Source organism: Macrobrachium nipponense, chromosome 11, assembly GCF_015104395.2.
Source record: "Macrobrachium nipponense isolate FS-2020 chromosome 11, ASM1510439v2, whole genome shotgun sequence".
In the NCBI taxonomy this organism is placed as follows: Eukaryota; Metazoa; Arthropoda; class Malacostraca; order Decapoda; family Palaemonidae; genus Macrobrachium; species Macrobrachium nipponense.
Window position 1 is genome coordinate 85150345 of NC_061087.1, and position 18969 is coordinate 85169313.

The 18969-nt window shown below is 44.5% G+C and overlaps 1 protein-coding gene across 4 annotated transcripts in view; it reads right to left on the reverse strand.

Moving 5' to 3' along the window:
• Window positions 1-18969, reverse strand: part of LOC135206812 (terminal uridylyltransferase 7-like) — a 294251-nt gene that overhangs the window by 19982 nt on the left and 255300 nt on the right. The window lies entirely within an intron of this gene.

The following is an 18969-nucleotide window of genomic DNA, read 5'->3' on the forward strand; positions in this document are numbered from 1 at the left end:
TCACGAGATACAAGAGTATATACGGTAAGCATAAAAATGTTCACACAGCATGGAACTATAAATGGCATTACATTTCATCAATCTTAACCCTTACTGAATGGACATGATCACATGAAATTTTGAGCGAACACTGGGCGAACTCATATAAGTACTAATGTTATGTATGTGCTATATGGTTCAGATGAGTTTAGAAGGAAAGATGTTTATCATTTCAATAGGCCACAAATGACTTATGGCAACTCTAGTAGCTAAGTACAGGACAAAGTGGGATAAGTGTGCCTTGAGACTTGACGGGGAATGTACTGCCCCTATCTATCCCAGAATGTCTTTTTATTTATTTGCTCATAAATATACCCAAGGATTGCTGTTGATTTTAGTTCTTATCTTTTGTGATAGTTGTTTAGCTATAATTGCAATTCTGCCAAGTACAGTGCAAAGAAATGTTAGAAAAACAAGTACACTATACCTCACAAAAAGGTACAGCATCTCCCTATCTCAGTAAATCTGGTATATATTTTACAATAAATATACTTAGAATTTGTTACTGATTTTAGTTCTTATCTGTTATGATATTGTGTGAGCTGTAAGTATAATTTTACAAAATAAAATAAAATAAATTATTAGAAAAACATCTATTAATTGGTAAAAATAGCATATTTTTACAAGTCTTTTGGGAAAAAGAGGCCATACCCTGGGTTGGAAATGTTCATTTTCAACTTCCTGTGGCAAATAACAGTTTTTAGAATTTTTTCTATCAAGTGCAATTGCACATCTTCCTCCTTCCACTGATTTTTCTTTTTTAAATTAGCCAACCTTAATGTTTGCCTGGTCTGGGGGTGTGCTAATACATATTTAGCCCATCCTGCAATGGTTGATACCTCATGATGAAATAGTTCCTTCCACAAGAAAAAGTCTAAAATTTTAAAGCTATTTGGTTTTTTGAATTTTGGATAAAGGATTGTAAACCTGTAAAGGGATCTTTGCCTGGCTTGGGTATAACAATGGCATGTTTCTTTCTTTTGGAAACTTGCTAAAAGTAAAAATTTTGATGTAAAATTGAACTAAAAACTTTTGATTGAGCCAAATTGATGTTTTCTAGACCTAGAAATGTGTCACCTAATGAGAAAGAGTCAATTTCTGTAAGTCTGATCACAGAAGTATTACACAGATCTTCACCTATTTAAAATTATATTCTTGGACTGTTTTTTGTTTATATTCACGAAGGTACTCAAATTGTTTACTATGAATATATTCTGCATGTTTTGCAAGTATATTTGATATTGCAACTTAAACCATGAGATCTATGCCCACTATTTGGGTTATTTCATGCTTGATTTGCTAATTTGTCTAAATGTATAAAAGGATGGCTATAACCGCTGGAGGGTGAAGGTTTTAAAGTGTTAAAAGAAGAGCTGAAAGCTCCCCACTGTTGAAAGAATGAATGACTCCCTTCATGAAAGAAGAGTTTAGGACAATCTAAGACTGGGTTACTATGACAGAAAAAAAAAGACTGTCCTGAAGGACAAAAGACAAGGAAAGTGAAGAAGCATGTGAAGTAGATGGAATATCCTTCATAGGAGTGAAAAAGTGCATGGCACAAGCATTGCATGTGATGAAAGAGCAAGCAGTCTTCTTTTGAGCAAAGGAATTAACAGAAGCAGAGGTGACAAGGGAATGAGAAGTGACACTCCTGGTCCTCCTTTTCTCAATAAAATATTGACCTCAACACTTCGCTGGTAGTGAAGCCCTGGTGAGAGCTGAGGCATTGTCTGAATAGCTCACTCCCTGACAGACGGAACTGGAGAAGGAGACACAGAGACATGTCTAGAAGTGGAGGAGTCCTAAAAGGCACTGACAGGATTTTGACAAACTTTTATTTGACCTCTTCTGTATGAAGAGAAACCAACGATTCACTGACCAATTACAGCATATAAAACTTGCAAGCTGAAGCAAACATTGATGACAAAGCAAAAACTGACACAAGAGATGAGGGTGGTCTTTGTTGAGCAAAGATACAAACAAGCTACAAGCTTAGCCAAGTAGACCTTGAAGAACAAAAGCATGGTACCACAATGAATAAATCTTTAAATCATTAGAATGGATAAACTATGAAATTGCAAGTTATGAAAAATTACATCATACAAAATCAAGAGATACCTAGTGCAACAGGAAACTGAAGTAGTGAATGAAATGGAGAATTAATGGCAGAAAGATTATAATAACTGGAAAATAAAGTGAGGATCAATGAATACACATAATAATCAAGCAGGGGAAGGCAATGACAGCTACCTTTCAAGTACCATCTACAAACTTACAAACAAAAACCAAACTGTGATTACTGAATGAAATAAGTACACTTGAAACAATGGCACAACACAAAATTTCTCTAGGAGTTCCTAGAAAGAGCAAAGATGTTTACGAACTCCTTCAAGCCACATGAAATGGAGAGTGGGTGTAAATGAAGTATCATATACAGGTCTGAACAAGTAGCAGTAAGGGCCTCTCAAGTTTTGAATGCTATACATTATCCTGAGAATTTCCTTGTCCATGGAATGTAACATGATTGATGGGTTCGCAGTAAAGCAAATGGCGTTTGAGGAAATGCTTACCTATCCTTCATGTTGGAGCCAAAGCTCTATTTCTTAATTCATCCAGGCAATTACTAAAAAGGATGTCTACATTTTAAACCCTTTTAATTAAGTCTTCAATGGTAAAATCTAAAATAGAAAATCAAACCATCAATTCAAACAAAATTCTTTTCATTTGGCTTGATGATCCTATTCTACTAAACATCACAAATTCTTGGTAATTTGTATTTTTCCTAGCGATACTTACCTCGAACCATTTCATAGGAGATTCCCGGATGTCGATCCGGGTCCGACCAGAAAATTCTGGTTATATGCCGCACCCAGGTCAGGCCTATGCCCCAGGGGTCGAAGACCAAGCCATCCTAATGACCTATAGTCAGTCCTTCTTACTCCACTCCGAGGTGTCTCCCCTAAGCTTCCGCGGGGCTGGAAGGGCGGGATTCTAATTCCATGGTTCGAGGTAAGTATCGCTAGGAAAAATACAAATTACCAAGAATTTGTGATTTGTTCCGATGCGAGATACTTACCTCGAACCATTTCATAGGAGACTTACCCCTTAGGAGGAGGGCGAAGGTTAGGGGAGGGAACGGCCCCCAAAGGTGATAGGTCAGAGGAGGGGCGACTGCTCCCCTTAGAACTCAACCCAGCCCGTTATCGTGGGTGGTTGGTTAGGAGGGGTGCAAGGCAAGCCTGGTGCGGGTATAACCAAACCTTGACATGTAAAACTGTGGTTTGTACTGAGAACCATACGCACTCCTGCGTATCTTACCTGAGTATCCTGGATTCCTCGCTCCAACCAAAGGCCCAGGGATAACAAGGATAAGGATTAGGGGGGATTTGAGGAAAAACCACACACACTCACATACACTCAATACACACCGGCCCGTCCACTCCAAGAAGATTGGAGAGGGGACCTAGACCTGTTGCTGGCCTGCCACCACGGGGCCAATCTCAAAGGCGTCGAGCGACCTTCTCGTGCAGTCTTTTAGATAGTGGGCTGTGAATGTCGACTGCCTATTCCAGACTCCTGCCCTCAGGACCTGGTCCACTGCCATGTTCTTTGAGAATGAGAGGGACACACCCCAATTCCCCTGATGTCATGGGGCTTGGCTCCCTCTGGAGGGGAAAGGCCCCCCTTCTCGTAGGCTCTCCGGATGGTTTCTCTCAGCCAAAAGGAGATGGTGTTTTTCGAGGCTGCCTTCTTCACCCTTCCCGTGGTGACGAAGAGATTCTTTACCTCCGGCCTGAACCGGGCTGTTCTTTCCATGTACTTCCGAACTGCCCTCACCGGACAAAGGAGGAGATCCTTAGGCTGGTCCGATTTCGGGAGGGCAGGGATGGAAAACTCCACGAACCTGAGATCCGAGCTCGAGGGGTTCTGATTCTTAGCCACGAAGGAGGGGACAAACCTGAATGAGAGTTCCTTCCATCCCCTCGTGTGGGTCACTACATACGAGAGGCCGTGGAGCTCCCCCACCCTCTTCGTGGAGGCCAGGGCTAGCAGAAACACTGTCTTGAGGGTCAGCTCCCTATCCAGGATGTCCTTGAGCGGCTCGAACGGGGGCTTCCTCAGGGAATCTAAAACTATTGCAACATCCCAGCGGGGAACCAAGCCAGCGCTGGGAGGGCACTTCTGCTCAAAGCTCCTTATGAGCAAGGACAGAGGCTTCGAGTTCCCCAGATCCAGCCCTTTCAGGGAGAAGACCTGGCTCAATGCAGACCTGGCTCCTTTGACTGCTGGAATTGACAGGCCCTTGTCCAACCTCAGGTAGGTCAAGAATTCTGCGATGTCTGGGATCTTCGCTCGGAGAGGTTCCAGGTTACGCTTTCTACACCAGGCCCCAAAAACCTTCCACTTTGCCTGGTAGATGTTAGCGGAGGATTCCCTCAAGTAACTGGACATGTGAGAAGCCACCCTCCCAGAAAACCCTCTCCTATTTAACAGCCGCTCGATAGTCTCCAGCCGTGAAGGGAGAGGGCTGGAATGTTCCTGTGGAACCTCTCGAAGTGGGGCTGTCTTAACAGGTCTGGCCTGGGGGGCAGCTCCCAAGGAGGATGAGAGGCCAACTCTAGAAGGTCCGGGAACTACTCCCTGTCCGGCCACCAAGGCGCCACCAACGTCAGGGCCGCCCCTTTCGCCTTTCTTAGATGGTTGAGGACCTGCCTGAGGACTGCAAAGGGAGGGAAAGCGTACATGTCCAGGCCGTCCCACGGGTGCTGGAACGCATCCTCCCAAAACGCGGCTGGGTCCGGCACCGGGGAGCAGTACACCGGCAGTTTGGTGTTTAGCCTCGTAGCAAACAGGTCCAGGGATGGGGAGCCCCACTTCCCTATTAGTTCCCTCGCTACTTCGGGGTGTAGGGACCATTCGGATCCCACCACCTGACCCCATCTGCTGAGGCCGTCGGCGACTACGTTTTTCTTGCCGGGAATGAATCTTGCCGTCAAGGAGGTCCCAAGGGCTTCGGTTTGGCTCAAGATCTCCTCCGTCAATCCGCAGAGATCCCTTGATCTCAGGCCTCCTTGCTTCTTGACGTAGGCGACCACTGTGGCATTGTCGCACATCAGACACACCGAGTGTCCTCCCACTGCTTCCTTGAATGCTTCCAGGGCATGCTTTACTGCCAAGAGCTCCAGTTTGTTTATGTGGAAGGTGCTCTGCTCTTGCGACCATATCCCCCGCACTGAGAGGGAATTCAGGTGGGCCCCCAGCCTACCTTCGACGCGTCCGTAAACAGGAGCATCTCCGGGGCACTGACCCGAGGGGCACACCCCGACGAGAGTTTGCAGGATTCAGCCACCAACCGAGGGCCTTCCTTGCTGCCAGTGAGATGGAAACCGGCTTTTGAGGTGTTTCCTCCTTCTGGGACCACCCTACTTTCAGGTCCCATTGTAGTGGCCTTAATCTCAGCCTTCCCTGGGGGACTAGTTTTTCCAGGGAGACCAGGTGGCCTAAAAGCCTTTGCCACTCCTTTGCCGGTCTCGGGGGGTGGCTTAGGAAGTTGCAGGCAATTTTTCGGAGGTTTGCCAGCCTGTCCCCCCCCCCGAGGGGAAAGCTCGCCCCACTTCCGTATCCAATTCCATCCACAGGTACACCATCCTGGTGGAGGGAGCTAGAAGGGACTTCTCCCAGTTCACCATGATTCCCAGGGTTTTGCAGAATGCCAGGAGGGCGTCTCTCTGTTCTATCAAGCGCTCCTTTGAGGAGGAAAGGAGTAGCCAGTCGTCTAGGTACCTGAGAAGGCGTATACCCCTCTTGTGGGCCCAAGACGACACCAGGGAGAACACCCTCGTGAACACTTGCGGGGCCGTTGCCAGTCCGAAGCAGAGTGACTTGAACTGGAAGGTCCGGTCCTCCCAACTTATGCGAAGGTATTTCCTGGAGGACGGGTGTACCGGGATCTGGAAGTAGGCGTCTTTGAGATCCAGGGACATCATGAAATCCCCTTGCCTCACGGAAGCCAGCACCGAGCGTGGTGTTTCCATCTTGAAGGGCGTCTTAGGATGAATGAGTTGAGGACCGAAAGGTCTATGACCGGTCGCCACCCCCCTGACGACTTCTCCACCAGGAAAAGTCGACTGAAGAACCCGGGGGAGCGATCCACCACCTGCTGGAGGGCTCCCTTCTCCAGCAGTGCCCGAACTTCTAGCCTTAGGGCCTCCCTGTGCACAGGGTTCCGGGGCTGAGAGGCCAGATTGGCCGGCTCCCCTGTCAAGGGAGGCTTCTGGTCTAGGAAGGGGATTCGGTAACCGTCCCTGAGGACCTGGACTGTCCAGGGCTCGGCTCCGAGATCCTCCCAGTTCTGCCAACAGCTCGAGAGGCAACCCCCCACCGGTGGCGAAAGACACGGTAGAGGGCCTCGACTCCTACTTCCTCCTAGGGAAGCGGTTGTTACGACCCCTCCTGGAAGAAGTAGGGTGTCTGGGCCTGAAGGGTGCCTGGGAAGGAGGGAGGGTCCTGGGGGAGGGCTGAGTTCCCTGGTCTCTCCAGTTCCGCAGGGGTGATTCCGTGGGGGGAGCCGAGAGGGTCCTATTCTGAGGTTTCGGCCGCTCACTAGGTCTTTTCGGCACCGACTGACGTAGGGGAGGGGCCCTATAAACGATTGGGCCTTGGCTGGCCTTCCTCCCCCGTTCACAGACTCCTCCACCTCCACTAGCTTCTCCGGAAAGAGAGCAGCTCCTTCCACTGGGGCGTTTCGAAGGGTCCTTAGTTCCCTCTCAGGAATGCTCCTAGGGAGTTTGGCCAGCACAGAGTCCCTCCTCCTCAAGATCCAGTTCGCCCAGGACGAGACCAGTTGGGTCGTGAGGAAGCCCAAGGACTTACCCCCCGACAAAATTAGTTCTTTGAATTGGGCAAGAGAGGCCTCGTCCCTCAAGTCGTGGAGGGGGTGGGGAACCTGGCTACCGCCCCGGACCACAGATCTAACCAAGAAGCCACATGAATCGAGGTCCACGCTGTGACTTCCATAGCCATAGCCTCCTGGTGAGAGAAGGAGACTAGTCCCGACGTGAGCCTCTCTTCCGAGAGTCCGGGCGCTAGGGCTGCCAAGTTACCTTCCACGGATTTGGGGAGGAGAGGGGCACCTCCCGGGCCATATAGCCTCCTCTGACTCGGCTTAGACGCTGGGAGTAGTCTAGCGAGGAGTGCCAACGCAAGGAGTTACTGGAGCCTGCAATGAGTTTTTCCACCACCGTCAGGGCCTTCTCCGTATTGGTGGACCTAGGGAGGCTGAGAGAGGGCTTGGGTTCCTCTGGATCCCTGAACAGAAAGTCCACCGCCATGGATCTGTTGTCCTCTACCGTCGGGGCTGGCTCCTCTAGCCGGTTCATGACCTAATCAGAGAGAGGACTCTCCTGAAAGCAGAACCTTCATCCACTGGACCCAATTCCTCCAGGGCATTCTGGAGTACCTCCTGGATAAGGGTCTCTTCCTCGGCGTCCCGCGACGGAGGAGAGGCCCCAGACCCTAGCTGGAGGGAAGCTGGAGAAGCTCCCCGGAGAGGGGCTCCTAAACCCAGTTGCACACCGGTCTCCTGCGAGGGGGGATGCCCCGAACGCCTGGCCCATCCCGAGGAGGTACTCATACCTGAGCGGTGGAGGGGCTCTGCACCCCCTAAGGAGGTATCGGCTCTAGGCTCCATCCGCGAAGGCGACAATCGTGTGGGAACACGGAAGAAGGGAGCCCGCTCGGTCATGGAGGCCAACCCTATGGCTGACGAGACCGAGGCAGGATCCACCGGGACCGAGGGACGAGTAGGGAGGGAGACGGCTGGGAACCCCCCATGAGAGACCTTCCTGGGGGCCATTGGGGTGGGGGCCACCCTCGGGGAAGGAGAACGCCTCCGCCCCTGGGGGGAGATGTCCCGACGCCTGTCACTCCCTCTACGATCCCGGCTACGATGATGAGAGCGGGAAGAGCCGCTCGAGGACGAGGAGTAACTACGTCTCCTGCGTCTCCCATGACGGCGCCTCTTCTTGGAGGAGCGTCTCCTCCTACGGGAGGATCTCTCCCTTGAGTAGTAACTTGAAGAACTCCTCTCCCCTGACGAATCCCGACGTCTCTTGCTTCTCCTCCGGCGACTCCCATCGCGGGGGGAACGCGAGGAGCGTTTCGGCCGCGTCGGGGACACCTCTATCACATCGGGACCGCCCCTGAAGGCCGCCCTCAAGGCCATTCCCGGCTCCTCCTGTCCCCTAGACGGGAAGCCCCAGGACGGGAATGCATCGTCCTTCACTGGGGATCTCCCCGGAGTACGAGGGGGAAAGACATCCCCAACGGCAGAAGGGAAAAGGGTTGGAGCCGGGTGGTTGGGTGGATCCGTGACCGGGTAAACCGGTCCGGGTCCGGCCGCGAGCGGCGAGCTCCGCTCGAGAGCGGGAGGGGCCGCAGCGAGGCGAGCTGTAGCGGGGAGAGCCGTAGACGAAGCGGGGAGAGCCGAAGCGGGAAGCTCCGCAGAGGGGAGGGACGGGTCCCCCCCCTGCACCGATGCCAAGAGAGAGGACCAGGACGGGGAGCCCTGGAGCTGCAACCGCGACCAGCAGTCCCTCAGCACCGCGGAAGCCTCCGGTACCACCTGTTGGGGAAACGACTCATCGGGACCCCCCCTGGGGGGAGACCCGGCAACGGACTCACCTAGGCCCCCTCGCTGGGAGGGGGCAGGAGAAAGAACCTGTAGCAAGGCGGGAGACTTCCTCTCCGACGATACCGAAGGAGAAGGGGCGCCGCCGTCTCTGCTGCTGCTCTCACTCCTCGATCCCCGCGAAATCTTCGCCGAAAAAGATTTAGACTTCTTTTTCTTCTTAGTGGAAGCCAAATCCCACTGATACGATGGCCAAGAAATGCACTCCAAGCACGTGTTGTCTTTAGAGCAAGCGCCCCCCCTACACGAATTACACAAAGAATGAGGATCAATCAGAGGGGGCGAGAGAAAAGCTCCACAAGCCCGTCCTTCAGGACCGGGGCAACGACGTTGAGGCTCCGAGGCCGACATCGCACAAAAACACGATACACGCACACAGCACACCCACGGACAAAGGATAAGGGCCGGACACCGGACGAGCAGGGGCGTATTCACGCTCCTGCGACCAGAGAAGGACTGGCTATAGGTCATTAGGATGGCTTGGTCTTCGACCCCTGGGGCATAGGCCTGACCTGGGTGCGGCATATAACCAGAATTTTCTGGTCGGACCCGGATCGACATCCGGGAATCTCCTATGAAATGGTTCGAGGTAAGTATCTCGCATCGGAACAAACATAATTACACACATTCAAATATAAAATCTTAAAACAACAAAATGTACAGCAACTTAAGAGTACTTGTCATATTAAAATTACCATGCAAGTGCAAAACTAGTGCAAGTTTGCAGTAAATTTTACGTGACAGAAAAAGGTCTAGAAATAAACGTTTCAAATACAATAAAAAATTACCAGTGATGCAAAATTAATTTTATAATAACATCACTGTATAATCAATTATTTAAGGATTTTCATCTCTACTGGAAGTACCCATAACTAGAAATACAATAATGACTAAATTTCATGCATTAACCTCTACGCTGTCTATCAGATTAAACTACATACATGGACTACAAAATATATATATATATAAAAAACTTGCCATTTCTCTACTTTATTTACTAATAGTACTGGCAGTCCCAGGTTATCGACGATCTGGTTTTATGGGACTTGTCTAGCGCCATAAAATCAGCGATTTTTGGCGCCATAACAGGCCGAGTTCCGGTTATCAGCGCCATAAGGTGCCTTACGGTGCGCCATAACATACCTGACAGAGGCGCCATAATGGTGCTTATGGAGCCAATAACTGGTTATTGGTGCCATAAGCACCATTACGGCACCATAAATTGGCAAGTTTCGGTTAATGGCAGTTTCTGTTTATCAGCACCTCCTTGGGAATGGAACCCCCAGCGATAACCGGGGACTCCCTGTATCCAGTAAAATGCATTGGTTTTCATTTTAAACTAAGTGATTATTAAAAATAAAAAATAAAACAAAATGCAAAAACCAGAAACCAGTGCAGCCTTGTTGCAAACAAAGTGAGCTAAACTTTAAATACTGCACAAAAATATCAGACATGTAAATTAACCAAAAACACTCAGTGAAGTTAATGATGAGTAATCTGCAAATCTAACAAGGAAAGTGGAATTTGCATTACTAAAAATATAATATAATATAATACTGATAGTGATCAAACAGGTGTAAAGAGGCAACAGTATAAACTGAGTCAAAAACTAGAAAGATAATTGGCCAAAAGCTTCCTGATAACTTCAAAATTATTTATGACCCAGAGCAACTGACAACCAAGTACAAGCTTGAATGGGTATTTAGACTCCCTCTACAATATTCTTATGTAAGAAAATTCTCCTGCAAGAAATATCAGTATATAGTAAAACAGACGAGCTGTTTTGGCATGCACCCCCAAGTAGATAATTCTACACATACTATCTAAGTCCAATTATAAAAATATCAACCCTATAACACAGTAACACCTTTTTAATTTTTTTATTGCCAGCTTATGCACTCAAGGTCAAGATACAAATACAAACAGTATCGATGGTAGATGGAAGGAATGCCAATAATAGAATTTTCTGTACAATAAGAAAAAAAGCTCTGTGGATACTCTCTTTTCTAAGTGGTATAAAAGGGCAGGTATGGAAGTGTCCCAAATTGCCAAGGAACAATCTGCATGGAAAAAGTGCAAACACTAAACTTCCTTCATTTTCATATTCAAACCTTTAAGTAAAAAGAATTACCTTCCTACTACATCTCTATATGCGTAACAGGAATACCACCTTAATCTATCCTGACAAAATAGCACCTGAACTCTGGCCTTACTTTTCAATAACACCAGAAACTATTTTTTTAAAATATATACAAGCATATACTGCTTAATAGTTCAATAAATATTTTCATAATTACCATTGCTTTTATCCCAACTTTCCCTTTTATAGGAAGACATAAAATCAAGACTTCTCCAGTGTCTTCCGTGTTACATACTTTCTGCTTATGTCCCTGCCTAGTCTAGTTCCTCATTTATGTTCTTTACCTATCGTTTTTAAAGTAGCTTGGTCTTCTACATTTATCTTGCAAATTACTTTGAAAGCCTAAAAAAATTGTCATGCTGGCCAGCTGAGCAACCTTAACCATTAGATATGAAAACACAAAAATAGTTTAATTCATCTATTCCAAACTATTCTATCTGATGCAACAAATTAAAGAAACCTCAAATATTATATATACAATAGACCTAAAAGAAACAAGAAAAACATAGGTATACAAGAAAAATGGATAATTGTATCTTTCAACGATGTTAAATGAAGGCACAAGCACCAACTGCGTAAGTCAGTCTGAGAACCAGGCCTTGCTCCACCCTGTATCCCAGCTATGAGGCAGAGAGTTCAATCACTAAACTGAATGAATTAGACGACTTTACTGTTATGATTCATCACATGAAACTATCAAAACCAAATATTCATTTCTCATCAATATTGTGCGTTCTAACAGTTGTAATATGCACATGCAACTAATCTCAAGTTTAGTGAAAACCTCTAACACAGAAGAGGGTCATGTGATATAACAACCACAGTGAGTATGGAAGGTTACAGTACAAATTAAAAAGATGAGGTTTAATGATTAATTACATTAAATACCCAAAAGTTAATCACATGTAACCTCCTTAAACGAGTTAACCACTCTGAGTCTTTCTTTGTGCAAAATAAAATCATTTGTTACATCGAGCTAGGTAAGCAAGAGTTTTATTTGTTTATTTACCACAGCTTTACCTGCATGATATGCCTTTTACATAACTACCTTTTGTGCTGGTATCCTGCAAAATTAAACCCATATTCCATAAAAGAATGGCTATACCTAGACCAGGTTTAAAAAAAACTCAAAAAAGGGGGTGACAAACATAGCTAACAAACCTGAGGTCTTAACATTACAATAAATCTTCTGGCACTAACTGGAAAGCAGTTAAAAACAATAAGAAATTGTAAATGCCAAGAATCTGTGGTATCTGGCATCTGATACATGCTGAGGTGGAAGAAAGTCAGAGACCATGCTTGAACCTAGTGACGTATTTAGTCTTTCTTCCAACCTAGGATAAGACATAGGAGGGGTGGCTAGAGGCGAGCAGTCAGTGTTAAGACCTCAGGTTTGTTAGCTAAGAAAAATGCAAATCATTAATAAAAAATTTGTAATTTGTTTATGTGTGGAACAGAGGATTCTAATGAAGAGGACCTAAGCCTTTGAGATGTTAGATATGTGGATATCTAACACCCCGTCCACTGGGTTTAAATACAATGTAAAGATGTCCAGATTCATTGCATATATGGAAGTCATAGAGAACTGTACATATCTATTCAAGCAACAAACCATGTCAGCATGTGAAATAGGCTTGACACTACTCCTCACTCCCCTTGCTGAAGAGAAGAGTTGAAGCTACTGATAAGAAGATTTGTAAGTTGTATAGAACATAAAAAGTGCTGTAACAACATGACTGGAACATTAACCCGCATCAAGCCTGTTCCAGCATTGAAGAAAGGAGAAAACGGGAAGAAAGGAGACCAGTCATCTCAAGCATCCCCTCCTCCGCACTATCATCTTAGGCAGGATACGAACTATCCTGCCAGGGGCACTGGAAGAAGAAAGTGGCAGTGGTCTGACGAAGCCAGGAACCAACATTCAAAATTCTATGAGCAGACAAGTTTTTCTTAAATGCCAGGGAGGAACTTATTCCCCTGATGTCATGTGCTTCTGCATGCACAGTATTGGTGACAGAACTTGACAATAAGGAGTAGGAGTGCTTAATCACCTCACACAGCTAAATGAAAAGGTATTCCTGGACACCTCTTTTTTGGCCTTGCTCATGCTAACAAAAAGTCTACCACACCTAGGCTCTAAGTGATAAAGTTCTTTTTAGATAACAACACAGTGCTCTGACAGGGCAGAAACTCTTGAAGGTCACTGGTAACAAACTCTATAACAGAAGAACACAAAATGACGCAAATCTGTCATCCTGAACCGAGAGAATTTTGGGTCTTAGCTGAGAATTCCAGGGCAAATTTGAAAGCTACTGACCCCCAACCCCTGGTGTGTTTATGTCATAATCCTGACCACAGAGCTCTCCAACTCTTCAAGGAAGCCAAGCTCAGAAGGAAGTAATCCCCTAAGGCAGCCCTGTAGCCCTTGACAGCTGAAACAGAAAGAAGTTTCTCTTTTCTGAGAAAGATCAGGATGATCTACTGGAGAGAAATCCTGTCAACTACACCAATCACAACAGACGGTGACCAGAAATTTCGGTCCCAGAAAGTTCGGTCCCAGAAAGTTTGGTCTCCGAATATTTGGTCCCAGAAATGATTTATATACTGACAATGAAATCGTAATCTAACTGATGAAAAAATTAAACAAAGTATAGAATTAGAGTTTTATTAATAAAAGTGTAAAAAAATGGGTATGTTTCTTCAACAAAAAACCTATACAGTATGAAATAAAATATAGCATATTGTGCATAAAATCAAGAAAATTGGGTCCCAGAATATTCGGTCCTGGAAAATTCGGTCCCATATCAGAAAAAATACTGTAAATGCATAGAAGTTTAAAAAGCAAAAAAATATAAAGTAACAAGTTCCTTCTTATCAATAAATACATGCTTAATCGATTATTTAAGTCATACATAATATTTCTTTTTATCAAATTTATCAAACCCTGAAATAGGTAAATTCTATTTAAAATAAATCAGTAGAAGTTTAAAAATTATAAGAAAACTAATGTTTAAACTATCAAAACATAAAAAGAAAAATTAATGCAATGAATGAGCAATAGCCTTAAGGAAAGCTAATTTATCTTCACCATCATATGATTCTACAAGAGTTTTTACTCTCATATCTGTTGACTGGAATTTTTTCTTCTTTTGCGGATTATCTCCTCTTTGCACCTGAATTATCTTGGTCTGTGTAAGGAATTCTTCTTTTCGCAGAGCATCAATAAGCTTCCACATGTTTGGGTGCCCACTCGTTACTGATGCGCGCAGTACTGAGTGAAACCCTTCCAATGCATTGTTTGTCCGTGGCAATTCCTGAATGACCCTATCGTGAACATTCCAAAAATCAACTGGATATAAAGGCTGTTCTCGTCTGACACGTCTTCCTCTCTTTGGTCCGATGTATGTTAGCTCAAAATAACTTATAAAGTCTATTGGTATTGATTCATCCTCACGGAGATCTTCATAAGTGTCATTACAACTTTTGGTGGTAAAAATGCAAGTGCGCAGAACATTTTAATTCTTGTGGTAAAACAGCTATCAGTACCATATTGAATTTTGTATCCTAATTGACATATTTTCCTATAAATAGTCTGGCAAAAATGAAATAAACAACCAAGGCTGCTGCATTCAGTAAAGTTACTGTCACAGCTGTTACGAATTGCTCGTTCAAAGTCAATCAAAACGTGACGAGGGTTAATATTTGGTCGCAATTTACTTAGTTCAAGAAAAGTCCTGTCATATGTTGCTTGAGTTTTGTCCGGCAATAAAATAAAAGCTCTTGGATAAGATCTCCCATTTATGAAAGCATGAATGGTGAACAGCTGATACCATATACTTGGTGATGATTTAAATGTGCCATCCATTCCTAAAATTGATGCATTTTCCAGTTGCTGAAGACCTTCGTCGGAGGCGAAGATTAATACCCGCTTTTCATCATCACTGTCTGTTACAGTTCTCACAGCGCCACAATTTCTTTGTCTTGTCGGAACTAAACTTGTGAAAGTCATTGTCTTGTCGGAACTAAACTTGTGAAAGTCATAAACATAGTTAACTTCATCAATCAATTTGTCTTTGTTTTTTTTTTTTACTTTTAAAATATTTTGCAGCCATGATGGGGTTCTTCTAAATGGAAAATTGTGCTTATCATGGAAGAAGAGTGACTAAAAACTGAGTTACAAATGTCACCGTTTCTTATATATAGGCGGTGTCAATGAATGTTAATGAAAGTACACAAATTATCTTTCTCAAATACCATTACAAGTGCTTAAAGTCCTGTATGACAAAACTACCTAAAAACATAATTTAACACCACGTACCCTTTTGTTAACAGTTTGTAAACAAATCCCAGGCTCACAAAGTTCTCACGCTCTTGTTGATCTTCGTAAAATATCTCGTCTGGATTGCTAAACAATTGATCTCTAAACCAAACGAGGCATTAAAGTTATTGATAGAAATAAAAGATGTTCATTTCTTCTAACATCATATGTTCCATGTATTTATATGCCTTTTTCCAGAAAGGTTATATTGGGCTTGGTTATTTAGATTTTAGAAATTTTCCGGGACCGAATTTTCTGAGAATGAGATTTCAGGACCGAATTTTCTGGGACCGAATCTTCTGGGACCGAATTTTCCTAGCACCCAACAGACAGCTTATTTGCCCTTGTACACAGCTGATGAAGACCTCCTGAGGTTGCCAGACATCTGAGTTGCTGCTCTGTGAGAAAGTTCTCGCTTGAAAGGGATACTGGACAGAATCCAGATGTGAAGAGATAAAAGACCCTACCAATTGGTGATACCTCTCCATATGAGGATGGAGAAGGTTGTGCGAAGGTGGAATCTCTTGCAGCCCTGCTGAAAGGAGATAGAAGACTCTGGAAACACTATGTTTGGGGACACAAAGGAGATTCCTGGAAACCATTACTCTGTTCAGGACATGACAAATCAGGCAGAACAGACGAAAGGTGAAAATTTCCAGGTTGTTACAAGTATGTGGAAGGGAGCCTTCCACCCCAGCAATTGGATCTGGGACCACTGAACAGTAGACCTCTAGCTTTCTGCTGAACCACGTAGCCAAGAGGTTTAACATGGGTCATCCCCAAGTAGACAGAGGAGATGATAGGACAACCTCAGGGGAGGGATGTTCTATGATAAGATGCTCTATGCAGATACGTGTTAAGTACCCTACAGTCAACTTGTGCATTGCCAAAGGAATTTGCACTTTAAGCAGAGAAGTTCGTGCACTGCCAAGTAATGTGCATCGCCATCAAAGGAGACATCCCATATGGAGATCCCCTAAGATGACATAAGGTCAGTATGCTACTCAACAGAGATGTCCTATGATGATAGCAAACTGACTACCTCCCCCCTTTTCCTTGACTAAGGAACCACCAAGGTGACGTTCCTGAGCAACATAACACAATGCTAAAGATGGATCTTAATTCCTGTAGAGGCAAGAACTAAGATATTGAGGTACAGTACCAGTTTGGTTATAAATGGATATATAAAGCTAGGCTAAGTTACGAATTGTACCCAACTTTACCTAACCCAATCCCAACCTCTTGAAGCTCATTTAAGTTAATAGAATGATTGAATTAGCTGGGCAGACTAAAGACTCAACTACTTAAGATAGGCTAAGTAAGCCACCAAACCTAATCCCACCAAGTTGATGAAATACAGGAAATGTAGTTCCTCTTCCTTCCTTAACCAAGAAAGGTCAAGAGGTGCTCTTGAAGTCTTCTTGGTCTAGACTCAAGTACCTAATCAGATCTAACCTGTTGAGTAAGTTTGATCTGTAGATTTATTTTGTTAGAAAATAATTCACTTGCACCAGGAAAATACCTTGTACGATCAGAATTACTTGAATCCTACTTCATAAGCGTAGGGCAGAATGGTTCTACAGAACTTCACTGTGAACGATAACCTACTAACTGACTGTTACTACCTTGGCGGAAAAAGTTGAAGATTAATATTCATGTAGGAACAATCCAAATTTGAATATAAATGATGGAAGAAGTGAATTCTTCTTACTTGAGAAGGGTTGAAGTCCTCAGGTCAACGCAAAGACTGTCAATTCCCAGAGTGATGGCCATATGGGTCTGATTGAACAAGTTAATTCAACTTACAGAAAAACTGCACCAACCTACGTTATGAAGGACGTAACAGTTGGGAGATCAATCTCATACATAGATGACATTGTTAAGTCTGTTGGCCATTACTATGCGAACGTCCGTCAGCCGCCACCAAGACAACATCTGTCAGACGATAGGTTACCCACGTGACCAAAAGGCGAGGTCAATGGCCCAATGCCAGACATTGCATCTTGAGACAGCCTCCTCCCCCGAGGACATGAAGAACTTGAACACCATCTCGCCAAAGAGACAAGAGGTGCTGAGGAGCGAGGCCTAAGGGGTGACTGGAAGAATAACTGCATGTAACTGACGCACATATGTGAGAGGTGGAACAATGAGCAGAAGGCCTTCTAGGAGACCCTCAACAGGGAGGAGTTCTGGAATCACTGTGACTAAGTCACGGAAGTTTGATTGATGAGCAGACAACAGCCTAGGTTGAAAACACGTCCACAGTCGTGCATTGTAGAAAAAGACGTCCACAATTGTGCAGTGCAGAAACTAATGCATCCGTGCCATCAGAAATCTTATAGAAAAGGCGTTCTTAAAAGGGGGTATCAATAGCCCTTAGGGGTATGAGAACCACATGCTCAGGGTATGGGACTTGATCTCTGGTTATTTGTACATATTTCATTGTAATGTGTCAGTGTATACATGGGTACAATGATAATTTATGAATTAAAACTGTCATTCCATATTTCAAAGCAATTTGGGTATGATTTTAAACTTTCATTAATGAAATAAGTAAAATCAACTAATGTTCTTTCTTAAGCAAGATAATTTCATCATTTATCAAGTTTATCATTAGATTTTAAAATACAGAAGAAATCAAGAAATTGCACCTTACTAAATTATTAAGTAAACAGATGGAAACAATGTTGTCATAAGAACACCCATGACGTCACAATCCCATCCATGACGTCACAGGAGCAGACTACTCTTACAAAAGCAGACCATATTACATGTAAGAGCTGGATTAATCGTATTTACCCATTATTCATGGGACATGGGAATTTTGCCTATTCACAGTATTTTTCTATGAGAAATATCCACACATTCCTGCTTTTTATCAATTTCATCCTAAAATGCACTTTTTGTGATAAAACAATTAAAAAAAAAACAGGTATAAACATTTTAAGTGAGTTTTTCTTGACAAGTTTATTTCCTACATATGTCAAAAAGGGGAACCAAAGTGAAGGCCATCAGATGACAAAACACTGAAGAGAGACGAGACGCCACAGAAGCAGAAAGGCTACATCGAAGAAGCCATCTACTTCAGATTGGTACCCCTGAATGACAACGTAAACTTTGCAAGTCACCCCACAGATGGGGCTCCAAGGCTTGTTTGTTTGAATGGTGATTTTACATTGCATGGAACCAAGGCTTGCAGGGAACACTACCTTCAGAACTGACTGGTTTCCAAACTCTCACCACAGACCAACTAGGAATGGCAATAAGTGATGTGGAACACGCTGCCAACAATCTTCAAGGTGAGAAGCAGGGCTAACGACTGTTGCGCAAGACGGCAGGGAAATCCATAGACAAAACAAGATCTGAACTGTAGGGCCTGGAAAGAAACAAATAATATGCCTTCCCTCTTAGGAAGGGAAGAAACCTCCCACCCCGAGAAAAGGAAGAAACATATTTGCTGAGAAGAAACAAGATGGCACTGCCCCTCTCTCCCTGAAGGGGCAATATTCCCCCGACAGAGATGGGGCAGCATTAAACAAAAATCAACTAATGACGATGTAGTAGGAATAGACCTGAAAGCACATCTACTGCAAGTTGTATGTGTCCTAGAAGTCAGGAAGCGTGAACACGGGGAACCTGGAATGCCGGACATATACACTTTGCTCAAGGGACTTCTTAGTCTGGTAGAGGAATCCATGATACAACAGAGAAAGAAATCACGGACTTAGGACAAAAACTGGCTTGGGAGGAGGAGAGCAAATGCAAATGCCTGCTCTCCAAGGT